The sequence below is a fragment of the Dermacentor albipictus genome, chromosome 5 (genome assembly GCF_038994185.2).
Source record: "Dermacentor albipictus isolate Rhodes 1998 colony chromosome 5, USDA_Dalb.pri_finalv2, whole genome shotgun sequence".
NCBI classification, from domain to species: Eukaryota; Metazoa; Arthropoda; class Arachnida; order Ixodida; family Ixodidae; genus Dermacentor; species Dermacentor albipictus.
Window position 1 is genome coordinate 25,760,966 of NC_091825.1, and position 15,512 is coordinate 25,776,477.

At 43.8% G+C, this 15,512-nt stretch overlaps 1 protein-coding gene across 1 annotated transcript in view; it reads right to left on the reverse strand.

Annotated features, from left to right (window-relative positions):
- LOC135898285 (neprilysin-3-like) overlaps window positions 1-11,202 on the reverse strand; it is a 29,457-nt gene extending 18,255 nt beyond the window's left edge. The window contains exon 1 of the mRNA XM_070538320.1: window positions 11,166-11,202. The gene's annotated coding sequence lies outside the window, so the exon portion shown is untranslated. The remainder of the gene's footprint in view (window positions 1-11,165) is intronic.
- Window positions 11,203-15,512: the final 4,310 nt, after the last annotated feature.

Consider the following 15,512-nt stretch of genomic DNA (forward strand, 5'->3'; position numbering starts at 1 on the left):
AACGCCAGATTTAACTTGTGCTAAAGCGGAAAAGTGGTCATTTACGGAAACAAATTGGTAGCGATTGGTTAAAAAACTTGAGATCCAATTAACAATTTTACCATGTATGTTAAGCCGGCTAAGTTTCATTACTAAGCGAGAATGGGGAACTTTGTCGAATGCTTTCTTGAAGTCAATAAATATGGCATCGATTTTTATGGAATCGTGAACAGCTTGATGAAGATCAGTTGTAAGTTGAAAAAGCTGTGTTTCACAAGAGCGTCCTTTCTGAAAACCATGTTGATTGTTAGAAAAAAAGTTATGTTCAGATAAATATTTCATAACTGCGGAAGATATGATATGCTCAAGTAATTTACATGGAATACTAGTCAAGGATATAGGTCTATAGTTTGAGGGCACTGATCGGTCACCTGATTTGTAAATGGGAGTGATACGACCGACCTTCCAGTCATCTGGTACAATTCCTGCATCTATTGATTGCTGGAAAAGGGCGGCTAATACGGGAGATATTATAGGTTTAGTCATTTTAAGCATCTTTGTGCAGATGCCGTCTGGACCTGGCGCTGAGTTATTCGAAAGTCGATCGATGGCCGATTATATTCCCTCTGGTGTAATTATGAGATCATTCATAGATGAGTTAATTGAAGGAAACGTAAGGTCAGGTGGAATTGGATTTTCGTTTGTGAATACAGAGCTGAAAAACGAGTTTAATTCAGTCGCAGCTTCAGATGGTGAGAGTAGCACACCGTTATTAATGATTGGTATAGTGGATTGGGAAGAGTGCTTAGGGTTAATTACTTTCCAAAACTTTTTCGGATTGTTCATTATCATGCTGACGATGTCACCGTTAAAAAACTTGTCTTTAGATTCTTCAATTTCAGCTTTACATTTATTTGATTGTTCTCGGTATCGCTGCCAATCACCATCCGAGTGGGACAACTTAGCTTTAGAGTAAAGGCGTTTCTTTTTATTCATTGCTCTCTTCACTTGGGACGTGAACCATGTGCTCTGTGTTGATGACGTTATTGTAATTTTGGGAACGTGCTTTTGTTTCAGTTCAATAAGCTTTCTTCGGATAGCGAGCCAGTTATCATTTGTATTGCGATAAGCCATGGTTTCCAAGAACCACACAGAAAAATATGACAGCTCTGTAAGAATTGCGTCGATATTTGCACGGGAGTAATCGTAAATAGATTTCGTTGCCTTTTCTGGTTTACTACTTTGTAATTGGTATTCACAGTGTACTACGTTGTGGTCGCTAATACATTCAAGGACGTGAACAAGCATATTTTCCGGTTCGGTTGTGAGGACTAGATCTAGAATAGCGTTTCCACGTGTTGGTTTGCAAACTATTTGATGCAGATCAAATGAACAAAGAACATCGAGAAATTCCTTGCATTCGCTCTTCCTTGCGCAACCTAGGGGCGTACACGTCTGCCAATTTATTGTGGGGTAGTTGAAATCGCCAGCAAGGATTATAGGTGAAGTTGGATACTTGTCTTGGATTAAAGTTAGGGAATGATTAAGACTCTCGATGAATTCAGAAGTAGCATCAGGCGGACGGTAACAGACCCCGACTGCGCTAGTCACAGAGGGACAGACCTGAAGTGAAATCCACAAAAATTCAATATTTGACTGTGTGTCAACAACGCGAGCACACAGATTAGATTTCACGGCAGCTAGAACACCACCTCCCCGTGCGCCCACCCTATCATTTCTAAATATAGTAAAGTTTCCAGAGAGCGACAGCTCGTTGTCCCCAATATCGGGTGTAAGCCAAGTTTCTGTCCCAAGAACAATATCTACAGAACAAGCATCAATAAATGCACATAGCTGGTCTTGTTTGTGAAACATGCTTCTAAAGGTACACAGCAGGAGTGACAATGAATCGCCTTGATTAGCATGACTGTGTCAATCATTCTGGTTAGTTTCGTCCCCTCGTGCGCCAACAGTAGGTTGCTCACTCAGCCGACATACTTCGGCTTCATTGCGCGTTGAGAGACAGGTTACTTTGTTTCGCGATGAATCAAAGGTGTAACATTTGCTTCCAAGAAGAAGTTTATCGTAGACCACAGTATATTTTTCGTTAGGCTTACGTACTTCGCGAGCGAAATCTCAGAGTTTTTTTCTGATGAGCTGAATTCGGGCCGAGAAATCTTCTTCAATACACACGCGTGGCTTCTGCAGGTCCCTCAATTTGGAAGCATTTCTTAAAATGATGCTCTTGTCTTTAAAACTCAGAAATTTCACGACAATTGGTCGGATGTGACCTGCTTTAGGTCGACCTATTCTGTGGGCTCGCTCTATTTCACCTGCATTGAAGCCTAGCTTAGTTAACACAAACTGGTTGATGATGCGTTCAGTGTCAACCCATGTTTCTTTTGGTTCTTCCGGGATTCCCTTAAATATTAGGTTATTTCTGCGCATGCGGTTATTTAGGTCATCAACAACCAGATTGACCTGCTCCAACTGTTTAGTTTCTATGGTCTTCAGCTGCTCCTGCGATTCCTGAACGACTGAGTTAACGGTGGTGACGTCATGACACAGGTTATCAACTACTTTTAGGCGCTCTTCGACACCACTGAGTCGCCTTTTGATGTCAGTGACGTTCGTTTGAATATCCTTTAGTTTGTTTGAAGTGTCTTTCTGAAATTTTTCATTTGACAACGTTAACTCTTTAACAAGCGCGAGAACTTGGTCCACCTTATCCGGGCCTGGGTTGGTCTCTACGTCGCCAGCACAGAGTATCAAATGAGCAATACAAAACAAAACCAAGGAACAGCGTCCACCCATGCGCCAGCAACTAGTAGCCAAGGCAGGCCTAAGCCATATTGGCGAACAGCCAGTGGCAAAATGGGAACAGCCACTGGCAAAGCGGCCTATCCGCACACGGTAGTTACACAGATCAATGCCCATGGTGAATCAAACGACACTCGGGATTTGCAGCCTAAACAGTACCGAAGTTGAAGAAGCTCTCGTCACAACCAACTCACCTATGATACATGAAACAACATGCGTGAGCTGCGAACAGTCGGCTGCAAATCCCGTTCGGTGCTTGTTGACGATCCCTTTTGTAGGCGACTGAGTGGAGGGCGCTGCTTGCGATGTCAGCCGCTTCTGCGTGGGTTGGGGCGCAGATCGCCTGCGCGATGGAAGGCGATCAGGCTGTAGCCACGAGGCAGCTCGGCAGGTGGTCCGATGACCAGCTATCAGCTTGGAGCGCCACAACCTTCGTGTCGTCGCTTGGTCGCTTGCTTCTCGAAATTGTCAGAGCCTATGATACATGAAACAACATGCGTGAGCTGCGAACAGTCGGCTGCAAATCCCCTGCGTGATGGAAGGCGATCAGGCTGTAGCCACGAGGCAGCTCGGCAGGTGGTCCGATGACCAGCTATCAGCTTGGAGCGCCTTTAACATCCTTTCCATTCTCTACAAACATCAGCGTGGATAAAGGGCACCCTTTCCTCAGTCCCGTGTTCATATCGAATTTCACCTCGCTCCTCATCCATTCTCATCGAAGGCAAGTGGTATTTTTGGGGGAAATCTATTTCAAAAGCTGTATGAAATCGTCGCCTGATTCTTCCCCTTCCAGAATATCCCCCAAAATGATGCGGTCTACGTTGTAATACGCTCCGTTAATGAACGCCTATGTACCGGCTTTTTGCACGTGACAGTCACGTACAGGCACCTTCGGCACTGTGCACGTCACGACCCGCACTTGAGGGGACATCTCGAGAACGCTCTCTACCCGCTTCGCCAAGCGCTGAGCTGGTCCTGCCCCTTTTCTGTTTAGCAGATCATTTAGCCCACCTGCTACTACGACAAAGTTGCGCCCATGGACACTTTCCGCGAGCTCTTCTTTTTCTCACTCCACAACAAAACGAAATGTCCACCGCGGTAATGTGCCTAGTGCCGCTCTTTTGTCGCATTTTACCCTCTCGAAAATGCCTCTGAGCACCAGGCCAGGTTTGTGTCGCCGCCAATTGCCACATTTTCACTCTTGCCCAATGTCGAGGCCTCTCTCTGCTTCCCTTTCTCACCCTTTTCCATGTGATTCGGACTTCATAAAGGGCATTGACCCCTGCGTTCCTGCTTTCCCTTTGTGGTCGCTCAATGTAGGTAAAGCTCTTTTAAGCTACCCCAATCCTGCTTTGCACGCCTTCTACGTGCTTTGTTGACATTCTCTGTTCTGTCACATTGGGAGACGGCGTTCCATCGCCACGACCATCCTGGTTTATGATGGCGGCCCTGTTCAGCCTTTCCTCGACACCTTGAAGTCTTTTTTCCACCCCCTTCTGCGCATCCCGTTCAATATTTAGCGAAATTTCGAGCGCTTTGGCCTCTATCACCATCTCCTCCTGGAAATCCTCCACTTTCTTTAGTCTAGCAAAGCCATCACAGTGCCTGCCGATTGACTCAATTTCCTCTGCATGCTCATCCTTCGCCTCGTTTACCTTCAGGGACCCCCCGCACACCGCACACTGTACCGTCTTTTTTATTGTCATGTGTTGCACTTGGCGTTTTCTAATGGAAACAGCGAAGATTTCAGAGCACGTGCTTGCTAGCAAAGTCCGATACGCAAAGAAACCAAAATCTTTAATATCCTGCAACATAATTCTCACCAATGTTTTAGGAGCAAGGAATGGCGCACATATTTAAAGTATGACACGTGTTGGCACGTGTTGAAACAGGCGGCCACGCTCTCACTGTGCTAGCAAAGCAATATTCCTGGTGCCAAATGCACTGATAGCTCAGTCATGCCAATTCTAAACTACTGTTTAAAGGCTATTGGGACGACCTCCCAGAACGCTGCATGGGTAGAAACACGTGGCACGAAAGGATGCTGTGACTATCCTGCAAAACGAAATATACAGAAAAACACACCCACGCACACGAAAATGGAAGAACGAAAACGGATAACTAGCAAATCACTATTTAGACGCTAAACAAATCAGCAACTCACAAACAGAAGGAAGCTCAATGCATGCCCTGAAACTCACGCTTTCGTCGCTGCTACGAAGCCCGTGCGTCCGCCACAAGCCTCACCGCACTCACGCAAACACCACAAACACAAGGCCCTCCCCGGCTACGCCCCCTTTAAGGAAACGTAGACTCAACAACTACAAATATAATGAATGAAGAAAGTTGAGAGGTAAGCGAGGATAGCGCTACGTTTAGATGATATACTGACTAAATATGGCATGTTAAAGCGAGAATAAAGAGTTAAACATTAAAGATGCCTTTGGGTTCTTGAAACCCGAGTTTAAATCAAGATTGCTTAATTAATGAGAGTTAAAAGAAACAAATTACTTCTGTAACGCTTTTGCTTAGCCATATAAATGTACATAGGTAGCAAGAAGCATCAGGTTAAGTCAAGGACGGAAGACTTAGGTGACTGTACACATAGGAGACTTTAGACTATACCGAACTGGCAATGACGCACCCTGCGAGAGAGAGAGAGAGAGAGAGCAATTTTATTGTGAAGGTTGAGTGGAGGAGGAGGAGGAGGTAAAACGTTTATTGAACTCTAGAAAAATTTGATGAATTTCGTGGAGTCAGATGGTATCTTCCATTTTCCTAGCAATGGCCGTCAGTGCCTATTCCAGGGCTCCGCTGGATGCCGCTGCCAGCTGGGCCCGTCGGATGAGCCCTAGTTGGACGTCTTAACTGTCGCTGGAAAGCATTTCTTCCCATTGCTGCGCACTCGGGTTTGGTATTATTGGTGCCGCATTTGTTTTCTGTCAGGCCCACGTTATATGGTAGAGCGTGGTTGTTTCCTGGCACCATGGGCATTTGTCAGTGTACTGTGTGGGTTGTATTTTACTGTGTGTTTAGGTTCGGATATGCACCCGTCTGTAGCAGCCTCCAAGCTACGGAGTCCTCTCTAGTGAGAAAGCTATGCGGCGGGGGGTACCACTTCCTGCTGTCCTTATAGTGGTTTAGGATAGCCGAGTGTTCTCTGTGGACTGGCTCGGTTTCCTCGAGGTCATTGGCGGAGGGTGCTAGGGATGCAGTGTACCTAGAGCTACCCTGTCGACCTCACAGTTGCCTTCCACGTCCGTGTGACCCGGCGTCCACACTATCGTGTGTCTATCGTGTGTTCTTTTTCTGGGTCTTGTGTTTGGTGATCTTCAAAACGTAGTATGCAGAGCGCTCTGTCACCTATTCTGCCTAACATGTAGTTTCGGCATGCTGTTTGGGAGTCGTTTAGTATTGTTAAGGACCGCCTAAAGTTTCCTTTCCCAGCGGTGTAGGCTAGCGTGCGTCTACTTGGCCGCGACGCTATCAGCCCATTCCGCCAACCGTATCTGGTCTTACGGGTTGGAAGTTTTCGTTTTCATCTCCCACTCTTCGTGTGAAGGAGCTCGCCTAAAGAGTTCTCTCGGGGGTGTTCTTTTGGCATGCCCGCAAGATGTGATCTTGGTCCGCCAGGGGGCAGTTACAATGTTTGCAGTTTGGTGGATATTCACCGCCGGTCATTGCAGCTAGCCTTTTTAGACTGAGAGAAAGTTTCAAATCGAACTTTGTTTTCCTCTTCCTTCCCCGTTTCCAGTGTTGCTACTGCTGCTGCTGCTGTCTCCGAGCTGCACGCCGCGTCCTGGGATAGTCCAGAACGTGTACATACATGGTAGCAGTGTGGCTGAGAGCAAAGGCGACGCGAGAAACTTCTCGGGGCCTTTTCATCAGTGGTCGCCACAAGGCCATCTGGTGTTCCCTGGGCGTAGCCACAATACTCTCTCGACGGCTGTAATTATCAATGATCCTCAGGAAAAGCATCGCAGAATCTTCAGCGCTTACGGTTGTACTAATGTGCAACAGTCCGGAGATGAGGTGGATAGAATGGCAGAGAGAAGGCAGGAAGAGGAGGCGGACAACGGGTAGAAATGGCGGATCCACGAAAGAACTGAATAACAAGCTTGTCACTCTTCCTTCAAAGATCACAAACATGGCCGGAGCGCGGGAGAGGGACAATCTGTTGTACAAAGGCAGGGAAACGCTGCTACTAGACATTTTTTGTCATTTCATTTTCATTTTATTTGTGCCCATTTACAAGCAAATGGAGGGGGCCAAGGTAAAAGCTGCTTATTGGCAGCTTGAGTGGTCCCTGGCCCCCCTTACATATTGGCAGAACGGTGGCAAAAAACACTTTCAGAAATGAAAAAAAATAAAGAACAGTGGGTTACATCAAAATAGAAACATTTCTTTCATTAAATGCATATGGTTTTACGGAATCATGGCGATTTAAATGGTAGTTTTTACCAGACAGATGAGCTCCGATGGTGTCAAGGCATGGATGTCAATGCCGGCTTCTAGGTAATAATTTAATAGCCGTGGCAAGGTATTTGCGACCATTTGATGGCCGTAATTTGTCCTCGAGAAGGGTATGAGCCATTTTTCATGGCTGCGCGTCTCATATGTAGGTGTATTCTCTTTTAAGTTTGCTATATTTGTAATTAGGTTGCTTCTATTTTTTACCTGAAAGTAATAGGTGCGTAGGAGGGTTTGTTTGTAGAGATGATGACTTTTTGTTATGTTGTACTTGCTAAAAAGATTCTCAGTGTGTGAGTTGTATGGCACATTTGCGATAGCGCGTATTATCTTTTTTTGCATCAATAGTATTTTAGAGTGATTGGAAACTGATGTCTTGCCCCATACAAGATGGCAATAATTTACATGCGAGGCAAATAGTGCATTATAAATGATCAATTTAACTGACATTGGTAAAAGGTAGCGATTTCGATGTAGTAAACCTGTTACGCGGCTGAATTTCTGCAGTACAAAATCCACGTGAGCGTCCCATTGCAATGTGTCGGTGAAATATACGCCAAGTACTTTTACCGTGTCAACAACCTCTATTTTCTCAGAGTTATAAAATATGTTGTGGGTCAATGGAGTACATGTACCTCTTGTTTTAAAGATGACTGCTTGTGTTTTATTCGAGTTTACTTTTAAAAAGTTGTCCTGGCTCCATTTTGAGAGATGGGTTAGTAGGTTGTTCGCTGCACTAATGAGGCCTGTAAAAGAGTTGTTTGATAAAAAAACTCTCGTATCGTCTGCGTAGTTTATGAATTTTGCTTCTCGGTGGATAAGAACTATGTCGTTTATGTAGATGTTAAACAAAAATGGGCTAAGGATACTTCCCTGAGGGACACCTGTTAGTATTTTTCGTGTAGATGATATGTTAGTGTTTATAGCCACATATTGCTGTCGATTTCTAAGGTAGGATGTCAGTAACTGAAGAGGAAGGCCTCTGATGCCATATCTTTCAAGCTTAAGTATTAGGAGGTCATGGTTTATGCAGTCGAATGCTTTTGTGAAATCTATGAATAGACCAATTACAAGTGACTTATTTTCGAGGTTCTGCAGTATATATTCTTTTTGTGCTACTAGTGCTAATTCTGTTGATTTGCCTTGTTGAAAACCGTATTGAGCGTCTGTTATTAGTTTATGTTAATTGCTGAAAGATGTTAATTGGTTTAGAATGATTTTTTCAAGACCTTTAGAAAACTGCGGGAGAATAGATATCGGACGGTAATTTTTTAAATCAAGCTTGTCACCTTTCTTATATAACACAATTACTTTTGCAATTTTCATTTTTTCGGGAAAAGTACCTGATGTTATGCATAAGTTATAAATATAAGCTAACACAGGTGCAACGTCACAAATGACGTGTTTAATAGGTCTTATTTGGAGGCCATCAGCATCGTAGCTGCATGAATTTTTCAGTTTGAGAAAAACTGAACAAACCTCAGTAGGTGTTGTCGGTTGGAAAAAAATAGTGTCCATGGTTGCAGGGAATTGATATGTACATGGTGGGCTTAGTGATAAATGGGAATCAGTGTCTGTAAAGTAATCATTAAATGCGTTCACTAAATTATCTCCGGTTAAAATGCATCCGTTTACAGAAACTTTCTTTATAGGTTCAGTGTTCTCTTTACGTCCCATTAGTTCATTTAACTTGTTCCACATCTTCTCTGTTTGTCCCTCGCATGAAGAAAAAGTACGTAAATAATAGCGATTTCTTGCATTTCTTAGCTCTTTATTTAATTTATTTCTAAAAACTTTAAAGGATTTTAGATCCTCGCTGTTCCGAGATTTTATGAACCTGGCATAAAGCTTATCTCTTTTCTTTATTTTTTTAAAAGCTCTTTGGTCATCCAAGGTTTCCGATAAGCTTTCTGGTTTCTTTTCTTATGTATGAAATGTTGCGCATAAACAGCTGAGAATTTCTTTAAGAAGATGTTGTATGCTGGCTCTGCCTCGTTTTGTTGAAAAACCTCCTTCCAAGATACTTGTCTCAAGGCATCCTGAAAGGCAGTTAGTGTGTGCTCGTTTATTGTCTGAAATGTTTTTTCAGTGTTATCTTTTTCGGTGTCGTTTGCTCTTGTGTGGATAAACATGACTATTGGCATGTGGTCACTGAGAGGACAGTTTAAGACTGCACTAGTTACTAAGAAAGGATTATAGTTCGTTATAAAGAGATCAAGAGTGGTTTTCGTAGTTTCTGTTACTCTCGTGAAGGTTTCAACCGCATTTATACATCCGCTTGCCACAAAAATTCTTTGAAATATCGTTTTCCTAGCACCATCGGAACTCATATCAATGTTGAAGTCTCCTCCTAAGACCACTTTATATTTGTTTTCTGACGCAAATTCTAGCATGCGCTCTAAAAAAAATGAAAAAAGGTTCCAATAAACCATCCGGCGGGCGGTAACATACTGCAAAGAGTACGCCCGGTGTTTGTACACACAACATTTCACAATTTTCTGTCATACAAGAATACTCGGCTAACAGTTCACATGTCAGAGAATAATCTATCAGAACAGAGACTCCTCCACCGCGACGTGAGGTTCGGTTTTTATAAAACACTTTTTTGCAAGGCAGGCGAAAAACATCATCAGAGCAATACCATGTTTCGCTTAGCATGACTACATTACACTGATTATTTATATCAGAAAAAAAGGTTTCTAATTCTGGTAGCTTGCTGGAGACTGATTGAATGTTCATATGTATGAAAGACAGTCCCTTCTTTTGAGTGGCCAATAATGTGAACCAATCCTGCTTGCCAATACATCCCAGATGATTCATTTCGGCAAAGAGTCAAATAATAGCAACAACAAATTGGCGTTCATTGCAATAGAGCACGAAGATCATTTTCACCCTTAACGACAACTGCGGATTCGCCGTTTGCCCTACGTACGAGAACTTTTCCATTTGAGTGCCACACGAACTGGTATATCCCGCCTCCTTTGCCCATTCTTTGGCAGTGGCGAGGAGTTTCCTCGAGCGAGAGGTTAGGTTTTCGTTAATGAAGATCTTGCCCTGATTGTCTCTTAAGGCTCGCCTTTTCGCAATCCACGCATCCTTCAGTTCCTGCCGTGCAAGACGGATAATAATTCCCCGCATTTTTCCTTGCTTTGCCGGGAGCCTGTGAACTGCCACAACATCTTCCTCGCATAGAGGTTGAAGTTCAAGCTTCTTTGCAAGATCATTTACCCTTTCGAGTAGGTTTTCATTGACAGCCTCAGGTACACCGTGTATCTCAATGTTAAGACGTCTGCTGTGCCATTCAAGTGCGTCTATGTCAGCCTGAATCTGATTGAGCTCCCTCGGAGAAGCGTACTTCTCTATTTTTTCTACTTTCTGTTTGACAGTGTTTAATTCCTTTTCGTGGCTCTCAAGCCTTCGTTGAATTTCATCAAAGTGATCGGAAAGTGTTTGGATGGACTGTTCGATCCCGTCTACCTTGTTTGGCAGACTAACAAGCAAGTTTAGTTTTTGGTCCATTTCAGCAAGTTTTTTGATTATCTCAGTTTCATTCTTACATGCTTTAGCAGAGGAGGAGCTTTTACTTCCTGTAGGTTTGCAAGACTCGCACTTCCAATTCTTTTTGAATTGATCTCGTTTGCCCTTGATGGCACTTTCAGCAACGCCGGAGCAGGTACCGCTATGATACGAAAATTCACATTGTGAACAAGTCAGAAACAATTCGCTTTCATCTATCACAGAGCGACATTCACAGCAACGCGACATAGTTTGCAGCTGTGCAGGTCTATGACTTTCCAAAATAGGGCAATGAGAGCAACAAATGAACACAAATTTGTAGATTGGCTGTAGCGGAAAGAGCGCGTTGCAAGATGAGTAACGTAAAGAAAGAAACCAACCTGAGAAACACAGAAAGAGCGATAAGTGCCGTGTCCTTTGCGCTCCACCGCCACAGCCAATGTGATAGGAAACGCCCCCAGCTAGTTACAAGCTGCGCTTCGTCGACGATGGTGGCGACAGTGGTTGCCGACAAACTGCATAAATTTAAGCTCAATATGCACTGCGGTGCGTTTCTCCTATTTCTAATAAATAAAGGCTGCGCAAATTTTGCAAGCGGATAATGGACGCAAGCCGTGCAAATGCACAGTCCCATTCAAGCGCCGTAGTGCCACACGGGGTCGCCGCAGCTGCTACCGCCGCTGCCGCCGCCACCGCCGCTGCTGCTGCTGCTGCCGCTGCCGCTGCTGCCACGGGTGCGACTGTTTTCGCAAAAAATCCGTGCAGGAGTGGAGCCTCGCCTCGATAACGTGTCACCATTTTCCTTTTTTTTTGCCCTTTGTTTGGCGGCGCGGTTGGTGTGCGGCGCATGTCGGCACGCGTACCACATTCGCGGCGCGCGTTTTGTTTCGCTGGTGAATGCGCGGAATGCAACGATGAGTGAGCCTCTCTCCCATGGCTACTTGAAGCCAGACGATAAGCTTTTTGAGGGGTCCTTGGCCGCCGTCAACGAGAGGTATGCTGTGCAGACATCAGGAGACCTGAACAAGCCGAACAAAGATGTATCGACTGCTTCTTGATGATTCGCTCTGCATGTAGATTTAACATTGTAAAACGCAGTAGTAATTTTAACAAGGGACTCAATCTGGCAGAACGACTTGTTTTCAGTTGCGGTTAGTGCGCAACACTAGACAATTGATTCATCTTGATTCGCCTTTTTGAAGATGGGGTTATATATTGTTCTGGTTACCGGTTCAGAGTTGCCCTAGCACCGACTTATTTCGGTTTGAGTGGAGTTCTGGTTACCGTGACATGACCCAATCTTCAGAAATTCTCATAAATGTAAAATTAACAACTGTTATTTTTCGGTTTTCAGTCATGATTACAACCGCGCACGCAAGGTAACCACGAATACAAAAAATGAAAGGTCTACCCCTGTGCTCTTTACATATTTGATTTGAATTCAAGACAGAGCTGCGCTTGGGCGTTTGTTTTGTATGCATCTGCGCTTTTTTTTAATACTGAGAAAGCAATCGTGCGCAACACGGGACACGAATTTCGGTGGGGCTGTAATATGTGGCTAGAACGGCCGCCATAGCTGTGCCCCATGTCGTGACACGGCCGTCTGTGCCATCCGGGGTCTGCTACAAGGCATAGGCCTGATATTGAACTCTGTATACGAGAAGCTGAATCGTCAGCGTCGAGCTTTTTTGTCGTGTTATATTAAAATCCCAAGGCCCAGCCAAACTGTAACATGTTGGTTTTTTGGCGCTGCTTGCAAGTTTTTAGTTAAGACCGCACAAAAAATCTGGGTAAATAATAATAATAATAATAATAATTATTATTATTATGGCTGAGGAGAGCCAGAATTTCTAACCAGAGGCATGCAGATCTTAATGTTTATTGGCTGCTTATAAACAAAAGCTAAAGCCAGATACCATATTGCCTCTGCCATGTATAAAACTAGGCGCCGTCATTAAATCGTCTTTATTGTTTATTTTCAGCCAATGTCGTGTTCTTCACAATCCACTGCGGATGTCAAATCTCTCTGGGGAATGTGCCATTTCGAGTTGTGAAGGAAACAGTCAGTCTGCAAGTTCGGAATGGAATACTACAAGAAGACTCAGGGAGAAAAAGACCAGGTATGTTACATGGATGCGCTTGTAAACACTTCACTCTCATGCAGATATCCAGCAGCCTTCCAACTCAAAGATTGTGTGCAAGCAGTGTAAAGAGGATACTTCGCGACAGCTGTTTTTAACTTATTTTTTCTTATACAATGCCCCTTTCAGGGCCCTCAGGTTGTTCCTAGTAAATGAATAGATTTAGGAAAAGACCATTATGGCTGTGTACCAGGCACATAGCTGGTGGTTGGAGTGGCCCCGTCCCCCAAGAAATCTTCAGTTTTGCTGGGACGTCCTTTACCACCTCTCCCACCTGTAGCGTTTTCCCCTCGACGCCCCCTCCCCCTCATTCAGTAGTTGCGAGCCAAACAAAATCCTGGCTACATGCCTGGTGTGAACTATGGAAGCATGTCACTGTTGTTGTTTGTACTTACCAAAGCCGCACGATGTTACAGTTGACCTGTGTGTCTATTAACATGCATGTAAAAACACCAGAAAAAAATACACTTTATTTAATTTGCAGGATTGAAGCACCACTGACCACTGACTGGCCGAAGGAGGTGTACGAGAAAAAGTGAATGAACCTCCAAGGCGCAAAAAAGAGGGTTCATGAGACTTTTCCCCTTACCGTAGAACGGCTATGTAGTACGCACCATACTAACGACTGATGCACCATACATCAGGTTGCATGTTTTGGTTACATGATGGGCAAAATCTAGACAGCACAACATTGACTGTTTCGAGTTCCACGATACTAAAGTACATGTTGAGACTAATTGAAAAATACTAGCTGATAAATGCTAAGTTTTGACGATTGCCTATTTTCTTGTGCATTCCTGTTCCTTATGCAACCCCTTTTTATATCCCCAATCCCGTAGGGTGCCATTGAAAATGTTTTAAGTCTGGATAATGAAACAGCTCCCTCAAGTAACTAGTATCAGTATGTATACCTAAAACATTTCGCTGAGAGGGTAGTTCTCATAATTGCCATCGAAAATGGCCAGTTTGCCCAGCCTCTAATTCCAGTCACAACTGTTGAATTACTCTTGGCGAAATTGCTCGACTGTGGAGGCAACCATACATCACATTTTCAAAATAAACTCATGGTGCACATTCGGCATTCTCTCAAATGTGCTTTATTCACAGTCGATGCATATTACAAGCACACTACTGAACATTTCTTGAAGGAACCACCAGACAAAAATGTAATAACATGTTTTAATATACAATAGCTGCTATATTAAAATGTTAAAAGGAAAGTATAAAAGCAACGATTTTTATGGAAGTACAGAATGGATGCAACTTTACAAACAGTTTTGTACACATACATCAAAAGCACAAGCCTAAAAACATAGTTTTATACAATCAATGAATTGAGTCACCGACACGAAACATTAAGGCAGTATTTCTACACATGCACAGCCGTTGCCAATGTTGCAATTACACGACTATAATGGAGTCTAGTATAAAACATAGCATATTAATCTTAAAAGCTCCAATCATTCTAAAACATATTTACACATATTTAAAACACTTTGCTTAAGCTCAAGTTATGCAGGGTAAAAATTGAGTTTTGTAAAGTTCGCAATTCCTTAAAAAATGAAAAAAAAAACACTGAGTGGCAATCTGAAGTTTTCCCCTAACCTTTTCCTAGCAGCCCTAGCCACAGCTCCTGTGAAGAATCAACGAATCAATGGCAGAGTGACCGCATGCTATAGGCGTCTTCTCTTTGGAAGAGGCTTCAGAGACGAGCATCCCTTTGTCGGTGAGCCGCGAATGTGAAGGCCAGACCTCTGTGGCACAGATTCCAAGGTAAATGTACCTGGTAGCGAAGCTTCCATAGGAGCCCATACGTTCAAAACATGGCGGTCCATCGCCGGTTCATGGGGCTTAGAGCCATCTGTATGTGGTGGGAACACTTCCGGCGGAAGAAAAAATAACGTGACGCCACGTCCGTTAAAAGCAGAAGTGACGTCATTTTGTTTTCGAAGGCGCGAAATTTGTTTTGTTGTTCTTCTTTTGGAGCTATATATTCAAATGCCCCGCCATTCGACTTGATGGGCATTTCGAGCTTTCAGCGTGGAAAGCGATGCAGGAAAAGGCCAGCCGTACGGTTGTCGAAATCGCATCCCTGCGCAGAACATACTTTCTTTGGAGGCCGACGAAAGCTTTAGGTGTAGAGTGCTGATCCTATTGTCGGATGCCAAGTCCGTCGGCCAGCGCAGTCGCACGAAAACAACTACACAATTATCTGGCGGTCGCAACTCACTACTTTTGACTGAACAGATTAAGAAGCAATGAAGCTACCCGCGTCACCAAATTCAGACAAACTTCGACAAGGAAGAAAGCACAAATTGTGAGGGGGGCGTATTTCAACAGGTGATACGAGTGCGCCTTTCTGCCCATTTCAAGACATGCATTGCACTGCGACTGATAGTGGCGTCAACGCCCCCTGTAGCGATGGGTGCTGAAAAGAAATGCATTTACTACTAATAATAAAATTAAACGTATTTATTTAACTCAACACGAATATATAAAATTGACTAGGAATTTTATTTTCGTTCAATGAATCTAACTGTGTCTCGTTCGAATTAAAAATGCGTTTTTCTTTCCCAATGTTTGTTC